Raw genomic sequence first — 19,573 nt, 5'->3', positions numbered from 1 at the left:
GAAGCCTGATTCTCTGCTATGACATGCAGACTGATTCTCTGCTGACATGAAGCCAGATTGTCTGTTACGGGACCTCTCTCCTCTGCCTGGGTGCTGGGCCTAAATATATGCCAATGGACTGTTGCAGTGGTGGCTGACGTGAAGCCTCATTCTCTGCTATGACATGCAGACTAATTCTCTGCTGACATGAAGACAGATTCTCTGTTACGGGACCTCTCTCCTCTGCCTGGGTGCCGGGGCCTAAATATCTGAGAATGGACTGTTCCAGTGGTGGCTGACGTGAAGCCTCATTCTCTGCTATGACATGCAGACTAATTCTCTGCTGACATGAAGACAGATTCTCTGTTACGGGACCTCCCTCCTCTGCCTGGGTGCTGGGCCTAAATATATGCCAATGGACTGTTGCAGTGGTGGCTGACGTGAAGCCTCATTCTCTGCTATGACATGCAGACTAATTCTCTGCTGACATGAAGACAGATTCTCTGTTACGGGACCTCCCTCCTCTGCCTGGGTGCTGGGCCTAAATATATGCCAATGGACTGTTGCAGTGGTGGCTGACGTGAAGCCTCATTCTCTGCTATGACATGCAGACTGATTCTCTGCTGACATGAAGCCAGATTCTCTGTTACGGGACCTCTCTCCTCTGCCTGTGTGTGTGCTGGGCCTAAATATATGCCAATGGACTGTTGCAGTGGTGGCTGACGTGAAGCCTCATTCTCTGCTATGACATGCAGACTGATTCTCTGCTGACATGAAGCCAGATTCTCTGTTACGGGACCTCTCTCCTCTGCCTGTGTGTGTGCTGGGCCTAAATATATGCCAATGGACTGTTGCAGTGGTGGCTGACGTGAAGCCTCATTCTCTGCTATGACATGCAGACTAATTCTCTGCTGACATGAAGACAGATTCTCTGTTACGGGACCTCCCTCCTCTGCCTGGGTGCTGGGCCTAAATATATGCCAATGGACTGTTGCAGTGGTGGCTGACGTGAAGCCTCATTCTCTGCTATGACATGCAGACTGATTCTCTGCTGACATGAAGCCAGATTCTCTGTTACGGGACCTCTCTCCTCTGCCTGTGTGTGTGCTGGGCCTAAATATATGCCAATGGACTGTTGCAGTGGTGGCTGACGTGAAGCCTCATTCTCTGCTATGACATGCAGACTGATTCTCTGCTGACATGAAGCCAGATTCTCTGTTACGGGACCTCTCTCCTCTGCCTGTGTGTGTGCTGGGCCTAAATATATGCCAATGGACTGTTGCAGTGGTGGCTGACGTGAAGCCTGATTCTCTGCTATGACATGCAGACTAATTCTCTGCTGACATGAAGACAGATTCTCTGTTACGGGACCTCCCTCCTCTGCCTGGGTGCTGGGCCTAAATATATGCCAATGGACTGTTGCAGTGGTGGCTGACGTGAAGCCTCATTCTCTGCTATGACATGCAGACTAATTCTCTGCTGACATGAAGACAGATTCTCTGTTACGGGACCTCTCTCCTCTGCCTGGGTGCCGGGGCCTAAATATCTGAGAATGGACTGTTCCAGTGGTGGGTGACGGGAAGCCAGATTCTCTGCTATGGAACCTCTCTCCAATTGATTTTGGTTAATTTTTATTTATTTAATTTTTATTTTAATTCATTTCCCTATCCACATTTGTTTGCAGGGGATTTACCTACATGTTGCTGCCTTTTGCAGCCCTCTAGCTCTTTCCTGGGCTGTTTTACAGCCTTTTTAGTGCCGAAAAGTTCGGGTCCCCATTGACTTCAATGGGGTTCGGGTTCGGGACGAAGTTCGGATCGGGTTCGGATCCCGAACCCGAACATTTCCGGGATGTTCGGCCGAACTTCTCGAACCCGAACATCCAGGTGTTCGCTCAACTCTATTCAGAATGCTATTTTCCCTTATAACCATGTTATAAGGGAAAATAATACAATCTTCAGAACATCAATCCCAAGCCCGAACTTCTATGAAGAAGTTCGGGTTTGGGTACCAAACATGCGCGATTTTTCTCACGCGAGTGCAACGCATGACAATGTTTTGCACTTGCGCAGAAAAAAACGCGCATTTTCCCGCAACGCACCCGGCTCTTATCCGGGCAAAAAAAAACTCACGCCCGTGTGAAAGAGGCCTAAGGGGTTTGATATACCTGTTTCCACCAAATATTGATTGAGGCCTGCTATATACCTGCATCCACAAAATACTGATTAAGGGGTTCAATATACCTGTTTCCACCAAATATTGATTGAGGCCTGTGATATACCTGCTTCCAAAAAATACTGATTAAGGAATTCGATATTCCTGCTTTCACCAAATATTGATTGAGGGGTGTGATATACCTGCTTCCACAAAATACTGATTAAGGGGTTCGATATACCTGTTTCCACCAAATATTGATTGAGGCCTGCGATATACCTGCTTCCAAAAGATACTGATTAACCACCTTCGGACCGCCTAACGCAGATGTGCGGTCCGGAGGTGGCGGCCCTGCGCAGAGTCACGCATATATGCGTCATCTCACGAGGGCCGGGATTTCCTGTGAACGCGCGCACACAGGCGCGCGCGCTCACAGGCGCACGCGCTCACAGGAACGGAAGGTAAGCGAGTGGATCTCCAGCCTGCCAGCGGCGATCGCTCGCTGGCAGGCTGGAGATCCGAATTTTTTAACCCCTAACAGGTATATTAGACGCTGTTTTCATAACAGCGTCTAATATACCTCCTACCTGGTCCTCTGGTGGTCCCTTTTGTTAGGATCGACCACCAGAGGACTCAGGTAGGTCAGTACAGTCGCACCAAACACCACACTACACTACACCCCCCCCGTCACTTATTAACCCCTTATAAACCCCTGATCACCCATGATCACCCCATATAAACTCCCTGATCACCCCCCTGTCATTGATCACCGCCCTGTCATTGATCACCCCCATGTCAGGCTCCGTTCAGACGTCCGTATGATTTTTACGGATCCACGGATACATGGATCGGATCCGCAAAACGCATACGGACGTCTAAATGGAGCCTTACAGGGGGGTGATCAATGACAGGCAGGTGATCACCCATATACACTCCCTGATCACCCCCTGTCATTGATCACCCCCCTGTAAGGCTCCATTCAGACGTCCGCATGATTTTTACGGATCCATGGATACATGGATCGGATCCGCAAAACACATGCGGACGTCTAAATGGAGCCTTACAGGGGGTGATCAATGACAGGCTGGTGATCACCCATATACACTCCCTGATCACCCCCCTGTCATTGATCACCCCCCTGTAAGGCTCCATTCAGACGTCCGCATGTGTTTTGTGGATCCGATCCATGTATCCATGGATCCGTAAAAATCATGCGGATGTCTGAATGGAGCCTTACAGGGGGGGTGATCAGTGACAGGGGGGTGATCACCCTGATCACCCCCTGTCATTGATAACCCCCCTGTAAGGCTCCATTCAGACGTCCGCATGTGTTTTGTGGATCCGATCCATGTATCCATGGATCCGTAAAAAATCATGCGGATGTCTGAATGGAGCCTTACAGGGGGGGTGATCAGTGACAGGGGGGTGATCACCCTGATCACCCTGATCACTCCCTGTCATTGATAACCCCCCTGTAAGGCTCCATTCAGACGTCCGCATGTGTTTTGTGGATCCGATCCATGTATCCATGGATCCGTAAAAAATCATGCGGATGTCTGAATGGAGCCTTACAGGGGGGGTGATCAGTGACAGGGGGGTGATCACCCTGATCACCCCCTGTCATTGATAACCCCCCTGTAAGGCTCCATTCAGACGTCCGAATGTGTTTTGCGGATCCGATCCATGGATCCGTAAAAATTATACGGACGTCTGAATGGAGCCTTACCAGGGGGGTGATCAATGACAGGGGGGTGATCCGGGAGTCTATATGGGTGATTACCCCCCTGTCATTGATCACCCCCCTGTCATTGATCACCCCCCCCCCCCCTGTAAGGCTCCATTCAGAGATTTTTTTGGCACAAGTTATCGGAAATTTTTTGTTTGTTTTTGTTTTTGTTTTTTCTTACTAAGTCTCATATTCTACTAACTTGTGTCAAAAAAAAAAATCTCACATGAACTCACCATACCCCTCACGGAATCCAAATGCGTAAACATTTTTAGACATTTATATTCCAGACTTCTTCTCACGCTTTAGGGCCCCTAAAAAGCCAGGGCAGTATAAATTCCCCACATGTGACCCCATTTCGGAAAGAAGACACCCCAAGGTATTCGTTGAGGGGCATATTGAGTCCATGAAAGTATGAAATTTTTGTCCTAAGTTAGCGGAAAGTGAGACTTTGTGAGAAAAAAAAACAAAAAAATCAATTTCCGCTAACTTATGCAAAAAATAAAAAATTTCTAGGAACTCGCCAGGCCCCTCATTGAATACCTTGGGGTGTCTTCTTTCCAAAGTGGGGTCACATGTGGGGTATTTATACTGCCCTGGCTTTTTAGGGGCCCGAAAGTGTGAGAAGAAGTCTGGGATCCAAATGTCTAAAAATGCCCTCCTAAAAGGAATTTGGGCCCCTTTGCGCATCTAGGCTGCAAAAAAGTGTCACACATCTGGTATCGCCGTACTCAGGAGAAGTTGGGGAATGTGTTTTGGGGTGTCATTTTACATATACCCATGCTGGGTGAGAAAAATATCTTGGTCAAATGCCAACTTTGTATAAAAAAATTGGAAAAGTTGTCTTTTGCCAAGATATTTCTCTTATCCAGCATGGGTATATGTAAAATGACACCCCAAAACACATTCCCCAACTTCTCCTGAGTACGGCGATACCAGATGTGTGACACTTTTTTGCTGCCAAGGTGGGCAAAGGGGCACATATTCCAAAGTGCACCTTTTGGATTTCACCGGTCATTTTTTACACATTTTGATTGCAAAGTTCTTCTCACACATTTGGGCCCCTAAATTGCCAGGGCAGTATAACTACGCCACAAGTGACCCCATTTTGGAAAGAAGACACCCCAAGGTATTCCGTGAGGGGCATGGCGAGTTCCTAGAATTTTTTATTTTTTGTCGCAAGTTAGTGGAATATGAGACTTTGTAAGAAAAAAATAAATAAATAAAATCATCATCATTTTCCGCTAACTTGTGACAAAAAATACAAAGTTCTATGAACTCACTATGCCCATCAGCTAATACCTTAGGGTGTCTACTTTCCGAAATGGGGTCATTTGTGGGGGTTTTCTACTGTTTGGGCATTGTAGAACCTCAGGAATCATGACAGGTGCTCAGAAAGTCAGAGCTGTTTCAAAAAGCGGAAATTCACATTTTTGTACCATAGTTTGTAAATGCTATAACTTTTACCCAAACCATTTTTTTTTTTTGCCCAAACATTTTTTTTTTATCAAAGACATGTAGAACAATAAATTTGGTGAAAAATTTATATATGGATGTCGTTTTTTTGCAAAATTTTACAGCTGAAAGTGAAAAATGTCATTTTTTTGCAAAAAAATCGTTACATTTTGATTAATAACAAAAAAAGTAAAAATGTCAGCAGCAATAAAATACCACCAAATGAAAGCTCCATTAGTGAGAAGAAAAGGAGGTAAAATTCATTTGGGTGGTAAGTTGCATGACCGAGCGATAAACGGTGAAAGGAGTGTAGTGCCGAAGTGTAAAAAGTGCTCTGGTCATGAAGGGGGTTTCACCTAGCGGGGCTGAAGTGGTTAAGGGGTTCAATATACCTGTTTCCATCAAATATTGATTGAGGCCTGCGATATACCTGCTTCCACAAAATACTGATTAAGGGGTTTGATATACCTGCTACCACAAAATACTGATTAAGGGGATCGATATACCTGTTTCCATCAAATATTGATTGAGGCCTGCGATATACCTGCTTCCACAAAATACTGATTAAGGGGTTCAATATACCTGTTTCCATCAAATATTGATTGAGGCCTGCGATATACCTGCTTCCACAAAATACTGATTAAGGGGTTTGATATACCTGCTACCACAAAATACTGATTAAGGGGTCGATATACCTGTTTCCACCAAATATTCTTTGAGGCCTGCAATATACCTTGCTCTGCAAAATACTGATAAAGGGGTTTGATATACCTGTTTCCACCAAATATTGATTGATGCCTGCAATAAACCTGCTTCCACAAAATACAGATTAAGGGGTTCAATATACTGTATCAGCTTCCACAAAACACTGATTAAGGGGTTTGCTATAACTTTTTCAACCAAATATTGATTGAGGCATATGATATACCTGCTTCCACAAAATACTGATTAAGGGGTTCGATATATCTGTTTTCACAAAATATTGATTGAGACCTGCGATATACCTGCTTCCACAAAATACCGATTAAGGGGTTTGATATGCCTGTTTCCACAAAATACTGATTGAGGGCTGCAATATAATTGCTTTCATAAAATACTGATTAAGGGGTTCAATATATTTGTTTCCACCAAATATTGATTGAAGCCTGCGAGACACCTACTTCCACAAATATTGCTCTTCTCTAGGGACTTAGGCACAGGGTCATTTTGAAAATGACAGGAAGAAGAAGAGGCAGGCCATTCCGCAGGGGTGGTAGGGGTCGGGCAGGTGTACCAGGCCGGAGCCTAAGTGGGAAGTTGGAGGAGGTGCATGCGTTTTCTTCAAAGGGCGCACCAGAGTTGGTTGAGTGGCTCACTCACTCTTACTCTATTGCACCTTCCTCATTTCTCTGCATCTGCACCCTTTTCACTCTCTGCTGTGTGCACCCCCAAATACAACACCACCACCACCACCATAGCCCCTCCACTTGAGTAATTTTTTTTCCCATCCATTCCCAGACCTTACCGATGTGCAGCCATTCTTGACATTGGATCAGGAAGAGAAGATAGCAACTGCAGCCACTCAGTGGTCTGACAACAGTACACATATCAGCCCAAGGAGGGAGGTCACCTCTGTTGCAACCTACTCCGAGAACTCAAATCTCAGTGGTGGTGAAGGTGACGATAATGACGTGTCAATGGACGTCACGTGGGTGCCCACAAGAGAGGAAGAGGAGGGGAGTTCAGATGGAGAGACTGAGCAGCGGAGAGGGAGAAGGAGGAGAAGCAGGCCAAGCTCGCAGGGCACAGGAGGAAAAAAGCAGACTGCAAATATATCTGGAGTGAACCATTCACCATGCATGGTCACTTCTGTTGCTCCCAGGAAGCTGGCACATATCTCCGCAGTGTGGGCTTTTTTTTTACTTGTCAGCTGCTAGCAATAGTGCTGCCATCTGCAGCCTGTGCTGTCAAAGCATAAGTCACTGTAAGACCAACACTCACCTAGGGACGACTGTGTATAGAAGGCACCTGGCATCCCATCACCAAGCCCAGTGGGAGCAACGCTGTCAGAACCCACAAAGCCACACTCCTGGCGCTCCATGTCCTGCCTCTTTTCTTTCTCCTCTCTCCTCCCATTTGTCCTACACTCCACCTTCCACCGTGCTGTTGTTGCGTTCATCTGGCACAAGGCAGGCTTCCGTGGGGCAAATGTTCAAACGTAAAAAGTTGATGATGACTGATAACCCTCTTGCCCAACGACTGACCGCTCGCTTGTCGGAACTGCTGGCCCACCAACTACTGCCATATGAACTGGTAGACTCGGTGGCATTTAGAAAATTTGTGGCCATTGGCACACCATAATGGAAGGTCCTCGGAAATAAATATTTCTCCCAGAAGGGCATCCCAGAGCTATATGGCCACGTTCAGCGGCAAGTGAATATATATCTGGCACACAGTGTCGGTGCCAAGATACAACTGACCACAGACACGTAGTCTAGCAAACACGGGCAGGGAAGGTACATAACTTTTACTGCCCACTGGGTGAACCTTCTGACAGCTGTCAAGCATACAACCCGTGGCACCTGTGTGGATTTGGTGTTACCGTCACGGATTGCATGCAGTCCTGCCTCTCCTTCTCCTCCTCCTACTCCATCCTCTGTCTCCTCCTCGGCTGACTCCTCTTTTTCCACTGCTAGCACTTCGTACGCTCCCCCCCCCCCCCCATTTCTCCCCAGAACCTATTTGACGTGCCAGGTAAGACATTGCCATGCTGTGCTGCAGCTGTTGTGCCTGGAAGCCAAGAGTCACACCGGTCCTGCACTGCTTTCAGCTCTGCAGTCACAGGCCGATCAGTGGCTAACCCTGCTCAATTTGACAGTTGGTAAAGTGGTACGCAACAACAGTGCCAATCTGCTGAGAGTGCTGAAACAGGGCAAAATGACACACGTGCCATGCATGGTACACATCCTGAACTTAGTCGCGCAGCGATTCATTGCCAAATTCCACGGGGACGTCTTCCGGCAGGCTAGGAAAATTTCTGGCCATTTTAGAAGATCTTACACGGCCATGGCTTGCCTTGCTGACGTTCAGTGGCGACACCACTTGCCCATCAAACGTCTGATTTGTGACAGCCTGATGCGCTCGAACTCCACCTTTTATATGCTTGATAGGCTGCTCCAGCAGCAACATGCCGTTAATAACTACCTGTACGAACTTTGCAGCAGGACAGGTTCTAGGGAGCTTGGTTTCTTTTCACCGCGCCAGTGGCAACTCATGTACGACGCATGCAGACTTCTTCGGCCATTCGATGAGATCACCAAACAAGTCAGTCGCAGCCAGAGTACCATCAGTGACATTGTACCTTACACCTTTCTGGAGAGTGCATTGCGTTGTGTCATTGATCAAGCCGTCAAGGAGCAGGAGATGGAAGATGAGGAAGTTGCACTGCTGAATGAATTCCCAGGGGGGATACTTAATGTGAGACAAGTCAGCAGGAGTCTGAAGAGGAGTCAGAGGAGGATGGTGGCTGGGAGGAGAAGGTGGAGGAGGAGCAAGAAGAACAGGCTTTGAGGGGGACTTAAAACTTTTCAGGGATCTCTGGTGTTGTCCGTGGCTGGGGGGAGGAAGACGACATGCTCATGGGCAATGAGCAGGAGCCAGAGTCCTTCACCGCTTCCAATTTAGTGCAAATGGGGGCCTTTATGCTCCAGTGTTTGAACCTCAGTATAAAAAGCATAAAAGGGAAGGACTAGTACTGGGTGGAAATGTACTTAGACTCCTGGTACAAGCACAAAATGGCAGACATGTTAACAGCATCACAGAGGGCTGTCAGAATGCAGCATTTCCAAGCCTTGCTGTGAGAGATGCTGCATTCTTCTGTTGTGGACAATGGCAGAGGAATTTCCAACCATAGCGAAACAGGTATGGGTACCAATATTACCGCGCCTGCAATAAGAGGGCAGTTTGAAGAGGGGTTGGTCACTTCGAATCATCGAACTCATCGACAGTCGACCTCTGGTTCCAGCGTCGGGGAACCCCTAGATGAACAGGTGTGCGATCTCCAGCCACGTAAACACACATTCTTTTCTGTCAGGTTAATGCCTAATTTTTGGGGCCTATATTCCAGTGGCCTATAGTAAAAATGTTATCCAGTGAACGTTTAATGTACCTCCAGTAATGTCATCACTAGTTATTTCTGTCAGGTGAAAGCCAAATTTTTGGTGCCTATACTGGCCTACAGTAAAATTCTTAATCAGTGACCGCCTAATGTACCTCCAGCCACAACACCACAATTTATTTTCTGTCAGGTAAATGCATAATTTTTGGGGCTGTACTGGCCTACAGTAAAAGTTTATCCAGTGAACAACTAATGTATCACTAGCCACATAATCACAAGTACTATTCTGTAAGGTGAATGCCTAATTTTTGGGGCCTTTACTCCAGTTGCCTACCATAAAAATTTTATCCAGTGACCGCCTAATGTACCTCCAGCCACATCATCACAAGTTCTTTTCTGTCAGGTGAATGCATAATTTTTGGGGCCTGTACTGGCATACAGTAAAATGTTTAGCCAGTGACCGCCTAATGTACCTCCGGCCACATCATCACAAGTTATTTTCTGTCAAGTGAATGCATAATTTTTGGGGCCTGTACTGGCATACAGTAAAATGTTTAGCCAGTGACTGCCTAATGTACCTCCAGCCACATCATCACAAGTTCTTTTTTGTCAGGTGAATGCCTAATTTTGGGGGCCTGTACTTGCCTATAGTAACATTTTTATCCTTTGACCGCCTAATGAACCTCCAGTTACATAACCGCAAGTTCTTCTCTGTCAAGTGTATGCCTAATTTTGGGGGCTTGTACTCTAGTGGCCTACAGTAACATTTTTATCCAGTGTCTGCCTAATATACCTCCCACCAGATCATCGCAAGTTCTTTTCTGTCAGGTGAATGCATAATTTTGGGGGCCTGTACTGGCATACAGTAAAATGTTTAGCCAGTGACCGCCTAATGTACCTCCGGCCACATAATCACAATTTTTTTTCAGTCAGGTGAATGCCTAATTTTTGGGGCCTGTACTGGCCTACAGATTTTTTTTTTATACAATCACTGCCTAATGTACCTCCAGCCACATCATCACAAGTTCTTTTCTATCCGGTGAATGCATAATTTTTGGGGCCTGTGCTGGACTACAGTAACATTTTTAGACAGTGACCGCCTAATGTACCTTCAGCTACATCATCACAAGTTCTTTTTTGTCAGGTGAATGCCTAATTTTGGGGACTGTACTTGCCTACAGGAACATTTTTATCCTTTGACCGCCTAATGTACCTCCAGCCACATAACCGCAGGTTCTTTTTTGTGAAGTGAATGCCAAATTTTTGGGGCTTGTATTCTAGTGGCATACAATAATTATTTTTTTGCCAGTGACCACCTAATGTACCTCCAGCCACATCATCACAAGTTCTTTTCTGTCAGGTGAATGCCTATTTTTTGGGGCCTGTTCTGGCCCACATTAAATTTTGTATCCATTGACCGCCTATTGTACCTCCAGCAACATAATCACAAGTTCTTTTCTGTCAGGTAAATGCCTAATTTTTTGGGGGCATGTACTGGCCTTCCGTAGAATTTTTAGCCAGTGACCGCCTAATGTACCTCCAGCCACATAATCACAAATTCTTTTCAGTCAGATGAATGCTTAATTTTTAGGTCCTGTACTGACCTACAGTAAAATTTGTATCCAGTGACCGCCTAATGTTCCTCCAGCCACATCGTTACAAGTTCTTTTCTATCAGGCGAATGCTGGCCTACAGTAAAATTTTTAGACAGTGACCGCCTAATGTAACTTCAGCTACATCATCACAAGTTCTTTTTTGTCAGGTGAATGCCTAATTTTGGGGGCCTGTGCTTGCCTACAGTAAAATGTTTATCCTTTGACCGACTAATGTGCCTCCAGCCACATAATCACAAATTCTTTTCAGTCAGATGAATGCTTAATTTTTAGGTCCTGTACTGACCTACAGTAAAATTTGTATCCAGTGACCGCCTAATGTTCCTCCAGCCACATTGTTACAAGTTCTTTTCTATCAGGCGAATGCTGGCCCACAGTAAAATTTTTAGACAGTGACCGCCTAATGTACCTTCAGCTACATCATCACAAGTTCTTTTCTGTCAAGTGAATGCCTCATTTTTGGGGCTTGTACTCTAGTGGCCTACAGTAAAAATGTATACAGTGTCCGCCTAATGTACCTCTGGCCACATTATCACAAGTTCTTTTCTGTCAGGTGTTTGCCTTATTTTTTATTCCTGTACTGGCCTACAGTAAAAATTTTATCCAGTGACTGTCTAATGTACCTCCACCACATAATTATTAGTTCTTTGCTGTCAGGTGAATGCCTATTTTTTGGGGGCCTGTACTCCAGTGGCCTATAATAACATCATTGTCCAGTGACCACCTAATGTACCTCCAGCCACATCATCACAAGTTCTTTTCTGTCAGGTGAATGCCTATTTTTTGGGGCCTGTTCTGGCCCACATTAAATTTTGTATCCATTGACCGCCTATTGTACCTCCAGCAACATAATCACAAGTTCTTTTCTGTCAGGTAAATGCCTAATTTTTTGGGGGCATGTACTGGCCTTCCGTAGAATTTTTAGCCAGTGACCGCCTAATGTAGCTCCAGCCACATAATCACAAATTCTTTTCAGTCAGATGAATGCTTAATTTTTAGGTCATGTACTGACCTACAGTAAAATTTGTATCCAGTGACCGCCTAATGTTCCTCCAGCCACATCGTTACAAGTTCTTTTCTATCAGGCGAATGCTGGCCTACAGTAAAATTTTTAGACAGTGACCGCCTAATGTACCTTCAGCTACATCATCACAAGTTCTTTTTTGTCAGGTGAATGCCTAATTTTGGGGGCCTGTGCTTGCCTACAGTAAAATTGTTATCCTTTGACCGACTAATGTGCCTCCAGCCACATAATCACAAATTCTTTTCAGTCAGATGAATGCTTAATTTTTAGGTCCTGTACTGACCTACAGTAAAATTTGTATCCAGTGACCGCCTAATGTTCCTCCAGCCACATCGTTACAAGTTCTTTTCTATCAGGCGAATGCTGGCCTACAGTAAAATTTTTAGACAGTGACCGCCTAATGTACCTTCAGCTACATCATCACAAGTTCTTTTCTGTCAAGTGAATGCCTCATTTTTGGGGCTTGTACTCTAGTGGCCTACAGTAAAAATGTATACAGTGTCCGCCTAATGTACCTCTGGCCACATTATCACAAGTTCTTTTCTGTCAGGTGTTTGCCTTATTTTTTATTCCTGTACTGGCCTACAGTAAAATTTTTATCCAGTGACTGTCTAATGTACCTCCACCACATAATTATTAGTTCTTTGCTGTCAGGTGAATGCCTATTTTTTGGGGGCCTGTACTCCAGTGGCCTATAATAACATCATTGTCCAGTGACCGCCTAATGTACCTCCAGCCACATCATCAAAAGTTTTTTTCTGTCAGGTGAACAAATTATTTTTGTGGCCTTTTCTCCAGTGGCCTACAATAAAATGTTATCCATTGACCGCCTAATGTACCTCCAGCCACATCATCACAAGTTCTTTTCTATCAAGTGAATGCCTAATTTTTGGGGCCTGTGCTGGCCTACAGTTAAATTTTTAGACAGTGACCGCCTAATGCACTTACCTCCAGCCACATAACCGCAAGTTTTTTTCTGTCAGGTGATTGCCTTATTTTTTTATTCCTGTACTGGCCTACAGTAAAAATGTTATCCAGTGACTGTCTAATGTACCTCCAGCCACATAATTATTAGTTCTTTTCTGTCAAGTGAATGCCTAATTTTTGGGGCCTGTACTCCAGTGGCCTATAATAACATTATTGTCCAGTGACCGCCTAATGCACCTCCAGCCACATAATCACAAATTCAGGTGAATGCTTAATTTTGGGGGCCTGTACTTGCCTACAGTAACATTTTTATCCTTTGACTGCCTAATGTACCTCCAGCCACATAACTGCAAGTTCTTTTCTGTCAAGTGAATGCCAAATTTTTGGGGCTTGTACTCTAGTGGCCTACAGTAAAATATTTATTGAGTGTCCGCCTAATGTACCTCCGGCCACATCATCACAAGTTCTTTTCTGTCAGATGAATGCCTAATTTATGGGGCCTTTACTCCTGTGGCCTATAACAACATTATTGTCCCGTGACCGCCTAATGTACCTCCAGCCACATCATCACAAGTTCTTTTCTGTAAGATGAATGCCTAATTTTTTTGTCCTGTACTGGCCTACAGTAAAAATGTTATCCAGTGACCGCCTAATGTACCTCCAGCCACATAATTACTAGTTCTTTTCTGTCAGGTTAATGCCTAATTTATGGGGCCTGTACTCCAGTGACCTATAACAACATTATTGTCCCGTGACCGCCTAATGTACCTCCAGCCACATTATCACAAGTTCTTTTCTGTCAGATGAATGCCTAATTTTTGGAGCCTGTACTGGCCTGCAGGAAAAATGTTATCCAATGACCGCCTAATGTACTTCCAGCTATATAACCACAAGTTCTTTTCGGTCAGGTTAATGCCTACTTTTTTGTGGACTATAATCCAGTGGCCTATAGTAACATTTTTATCCAGTGACCGCCTAATGTACCTCCAGCCACATCATCACTAGTTATTTTCTCTAAGGTGAAAGCCAAATTTTTGGGGCTTACAGGTGAAACTTGAAAAATTTGAATATCGTGCAAAGTTCATTTATTTCACTAATGTAACTTAAAAGGTGAAACTAATATATGAAATAGACTCATTACATGCAAAGTGAGATATTTGAAGCCTTTATTTGTTATAATTTGGATGATTATGGCTTATAGCTGATGAAACCCCAAAGTCAAAATTTTTAGGTACTCTTTGCCCAGGGAGTAAAGATTAATTAGCTGACTAGAGTGTGACACTATGAGCCTTTTCACAAAATTCTAATTTTAAGCTGCATTAATGCAATTCCTTTCAATTTGCATTACTGAAATAAATGGACGTTTGCACAATATTCAAATTTTTCGAGTTTCACCTGTATACTGGCCTACAGTTAAATTTTTAATCAGTGACAGCCTAATGTACCTCCAGCCACAACATCACAATTTCTTTTCTGTCAGATGAATGCCTAATTTTTGGTGCCTTTACTGTCCTACAGTAAAATTTGTATCCAGCCACATCACAAGTTACTTTCAGTCAGGTGAATGCCTAATTTCTGGAGACTGTACTGTTCTACAATAGAATTTTAATCCAGTGACCACCTAATCTACCTTCATCCACATAATCACAAGTTCTTTTCTGTAAGGTGATTGCCTAATTTTTGGTGCCTGTACTGGCCAACATTTTTTTTTTTGCCTTTGACTGCCTAATGTACCTCCGGCCACATCATCACAAGTTCTTTTCTGTCAGGTGAATGCCTAATTTTTGGGGCTTATATTCCAGTGGCCTATAGCAGAAGATGGGAATGACAGACCCCCTTCCTTCAGCTGAGGTGGTGGAGCCTTGACTGGCTGAAACCGGGTGCGTACCACTGGGTGATGCAGCGGTAGCTGCTGCATGCTGGACCACCACATCGGAGCCACGGTTCTCCCAGACTACTTTATGGTGACACTGCATATGTTGACGCAGGGTTGTAGTGCCAACATTGCAACCCTGGCCACGCTTCACCTTCTGCTCATATATTCTACATATGGCAACCTCCTCTGGCAGCAGCTTAATAAAAAAACGTCCACACTGCCGAGTAGGTGATTTTACTCCCAATAGTCCGCACTGACTGACTGCTACTGCTGCTGCCTCCATGAACCCCTGCACTACTACTTCCTAGGTAGGCTGCTGCGAAGCAAGGGGTCTACCCTGGGCATGTTTGGCTCCCGACCTGCAACTGCTGCCACCCTGCTGACTTCCAGAGATACTACCACCTTGCCTCATAGGCAAGCTGCCACCCTCTTTTCCTGATGATGATGAAACCTCTTCTGCACCCAAGTGCGATCGGCTTCATCATCATCAATTAGTGTCTGCACATCACTGATATCCTCCTCAGCAGTCTCTGGGTCAGGAGCCTGACAGCTCACAACTCAATATCCTGCGCCACTCTCTTCACCAATACTTGCCCGCCTAGTGGAGGAAGCGGCGGATGTCTCCTCCAGTTCATGGCTGGGCACAGCACTGATTGTCTTCTAGTAGCTCTTCCTCGCTAAAAAGTGGAGATGAGCCCACAGCATATAGTACTTCTCACAATGAGGGAACAGAAGAGGACAGAGGCAAGTTGATGACAGGTGAGGGCGCAGGGCCTGCTCCCAGGCCATTCCAACAAAGGGTTGTGTCTGACGAAGCTACCTACTGTTGGGTGGGGGTGTCTGATGTCACATGACGTGGATGACCGAGTTAACCAATCAAGAACCGCTGGGTTGCTGGTAAAGACACAACCGCTAGATGACACCTGGAGTTCAGACCTCTCGCTGTGACTCCTGCTGCCACGTCCCCTTACTCTGCTGTGACCTCTGCTTGTGCCAGAAACATTTAGGCCTCTGCCACTCCTCTGTGAATGGCCTGGCACTTCTCTGCCTGACATACTTGTAGCTAAACTAAACAAATTAAACGGAAATTAAAACGCCCATAAAAGCGACAAATATATATTTCTTTTTTTCTGTAATACTCCACTGTACGCTTTCAACAGAAAAAAAACTGCAGAAGTGACCCTATATGTTTTAACCAGGAAAAACGTAAAGAGCGAAGTGTGTATATTTTTTTCTTGTAGTACTGAAATATGCCCCTATACACTTTCACCAGAAATAACTGCAGAAATTCACTGAGAGAATATATTTTTATTGTTGTACTGAAATACACCCCTATATGCTTTGACCAGAAATAACTGCAACAGTGCAGTGCATATAAATTTTTCTTATTTTACTGAAATATGACCCTATACACTTTCAACAGAAATAACTGCAGAAATGAACTGAGAATACATTTTTCTTTTTGGACTGAAATAGGACCCTATATCCTTTGACCAGGAAAAACTTAAAGAGTGCAGTGCGTATATATTTTTCTTGTAATACTGAAATACGCCTCTATACGCCTCCACCAGAAATAACGGCAACAGTGCAGTGCTTATATATGTTTCTTTTTTTACTGAAATACGCCCTTATACATTTTCACCAGAAATAACTGCAGAAGTGAAATGTGTATATATTTTTCTCGTAGTACTGATATAAGATACTAAGATATAAGCCACTAAAAGCTTTTCAACATAGCACTTGCAGCCCAATAACAAATAGCTGGAATTACAGAGCTATCTAATGGCTTTTTGGATCCCCAAATAATCTTTCCCTGTACTTGTAAATCACTTTCCTGTCAATGTCCCTAGCGCCTTCTGACGTCTCTCTCTGCACTAAGATGCTGTGAAATGATTCCTCCCTATTTTTTCTCTGCACTTTTAAATTGCATTTTTCTGTCTTTTTTTCCCACAATCAGGTTTTTCCAATTGCTATCCCTAGCGCTTTCACACGTCTGTCCCTGCACTCTGAACGCTGGAAAATGTCTGATTCTAAGTTGGCCGCCATATTTATAGGGCTGTGACATCACAGGGCTGGCTGGCTGCTGATTGGATGCATGCAGGCATGTCAATCTGTGTGATCCCGCCTTTCCAGAGTTCCTTGCCCCTTGTCCTCAATCCTCACACGTGTAGCCGCCATTTTTGGAAAAATGCGATATGTTACAACGAAGCACGAGAAAATTAGCATTTGTTGCAAATCAAATTTTTACTGAAATTCTAAATGAATTCCACTTCGTCAGCTTCGATTCGCTCATCTCTAATTATGACATTAAATATCTTATATATACAGGTGAAACTCAAAAAAATTTGAATATTGTGCAAAATTAATTTATTTTAGTAATACAACTTAAAATGTGAAACTAATATATGAGATAGACTCATTACATGCAAAGCGAGATATTTTAAGCCTTTATTTGTTATAATTTGGATGATTATGGCTTGTAGCTTATGAAACCCCAAAATCACAATTTTGAGGTACCCTTTGCTCAGGGGGTATGGATTAGTTAGCTGACTAGAGTGTGACACTTTGAGCCTAGAATATTTAACCTTTTCACAAAATTCTAATTTTAAGCTGCATTAATACAATTCCTTTTAATTTGCATTACTGAAATAAATGGACTTTTGCACAATATTCTAATTTTCACCTGTATATTATGTTTAGAACCACATACATGAAGTATGTAGTAACTCACTCCCTAGATATATTCAATATCCATTTTTTTTCTATTATTCTATATGATTTTTTTTTTGAGCCCTAAAACTTTTAAATCAAAGTAATGCAAGCAATATTTCTTAATTGACTAAAGCGAATCACATGTTTGAAATCTCAAGATCTCAAAAATGAGTCATTCTGGAATTCTGATTCAAATCCAAATTTGCAGTATAAACATTATTAGGTCCAGGATTCCATTGTAAATGAGTAATAGAAGTTTTAGGTTTCAGTTTTGCAACATTGATCGGTTATATTTGTACTACAGCCTTTTAAATTTTCCAGCTCTATAATTCAAAACAGACCAGAGGAAAAGTTTTACACCCAAGCTGTGATCAACATGTGGAATAATCTTGTAAGCAGACTCGTGTGTAGCTTACAAGAGAACATTTATTTTACAGAGAACCCTGATGTCTTGTTTATCACTGAATTGCTAACTTTCCTAATTATAATGTTTAACATAAATCAGCTTTACTTAGCATACAAATGTTCTATCTTAAGCTTGACAAAACAAAAATAAACATATTATGTCATTTCAACATATGCAGGCTTCTTGCAGAAACAATTTTAAATGTTCTAAATATAAATTATATACTATAAGAAAACTATTGAAAATATGTAAGTACTTTGCAACATGGCACTGCACATTATTTGTACACTACTTTAGAAGCTTTGCACATTGGTACAACTGTATAGTCTTATGCTGGATCATCCAAGGGACTTTCAAATGACTAAAATCTATATGACTTATACTCAGGCTAGGTCACCAGTATCAGATCTGTGGGGATGTGACACCCAGGACCCCCACCGATCAACTGTAAGAAGTTGCTTTGAGTGCCATAGCCTCTTCCTAGGCCAGTGACATTACTGTACATTGGTCACATGGCCTAGTTGCAGCTCAGCACCTTTAAAGTCAATTGGGCTGAGCTGCAATTCCAAGTACTGCCACTATACGATGTATGGCACTGTCCTTGGAAAGCTGCTGGGAGCCTGCATTGTTCACCAGAGCACCACAGCTCCATAAAACAGCTGATCGGTGTGGATGCCAGAACTTGGACCCCACTGATGTGATAATGATGACCAATCCTGAGGATAAGTCATAATTATCTTTTCCAGGATAACCCCTTTAAGCCATTTGCCTGTCCACCTGCCCCATGGGTGTCCCCTTACAATATTGCATGCCCTGTACACTTTAAATTGTAACATCAGAAGTTAAAATGCCTCACTGAGCTGCAAGAATTGATTTGGCTATGGGCTCATGGACACGACCATTGTTTGGGTCCACGTCCGAGCCGCATTCTTTGCGTCTCAGATGCGGACCCATTCACTTCAATGTGGCCACAAAAGATGTAGACAGCACTCTGTGTGCTCTTTGCATCGGTTGCTCTGTTCCGTGGCTCCGCAAAAAAAAAATATAGCCCCTCCCACTACCCATTCCAGGCCTCTCCCTTTGTTCCATAAACTATTCTTGCTGCTGCATTTTATAATTTATGTCATCACGGCCGGATTGGGATTACAAAACAGCCCTGGCACACAAAAGAGGTATAATACATGCAGTGTGTACAGATGTATAGTGTATACTGCAGTGTACTGTTATGTGAGGTACAAGGTATACGTGCAGTGTGTACAGATATATAGTATATACAGCAGTGTACTGATATGCGAGGTACGAGGCATAATATATGCAATGTGTACAGGTATATAGCATATACTATAGTGTACTGATATGTGAGGTACATGGCATAATAGATGCAGTGTGTACATATATATTGTATATACAGCAGATACTGACATGTGAGGTATGAGATATAATAGATGCAGTATGTACAGATATATAGTAAATTCAGCAGTGTATTGACATGAGGTATGAAGTATAAATTACAGCTCGTACCTCACATTCTACTGCTGTATATACAATATCTGTACACACTGCATCTATTATACCTCGTACCTCACATATCAGTAAACTGCTGTA

The sequence above is a fragment of the Bufo gargarizans genome, chromosome 1 (genome assembly GCF_014858855.1).
Source record: "Bufo gargarizans isolate SCDJY-AF-19 chromosome 1, ASM1485885v1, whole genome shotgun sequence".
In the NCBI taxonomy this organism is placed as follows: Eukaryota; Metazoa; Chordata; class Amphibia; order Anura; family Bufonidae; genus Bufo; species Bufo gargarizans.
This window is presented reverse-complemented; position numbering follows the sequence as displayed.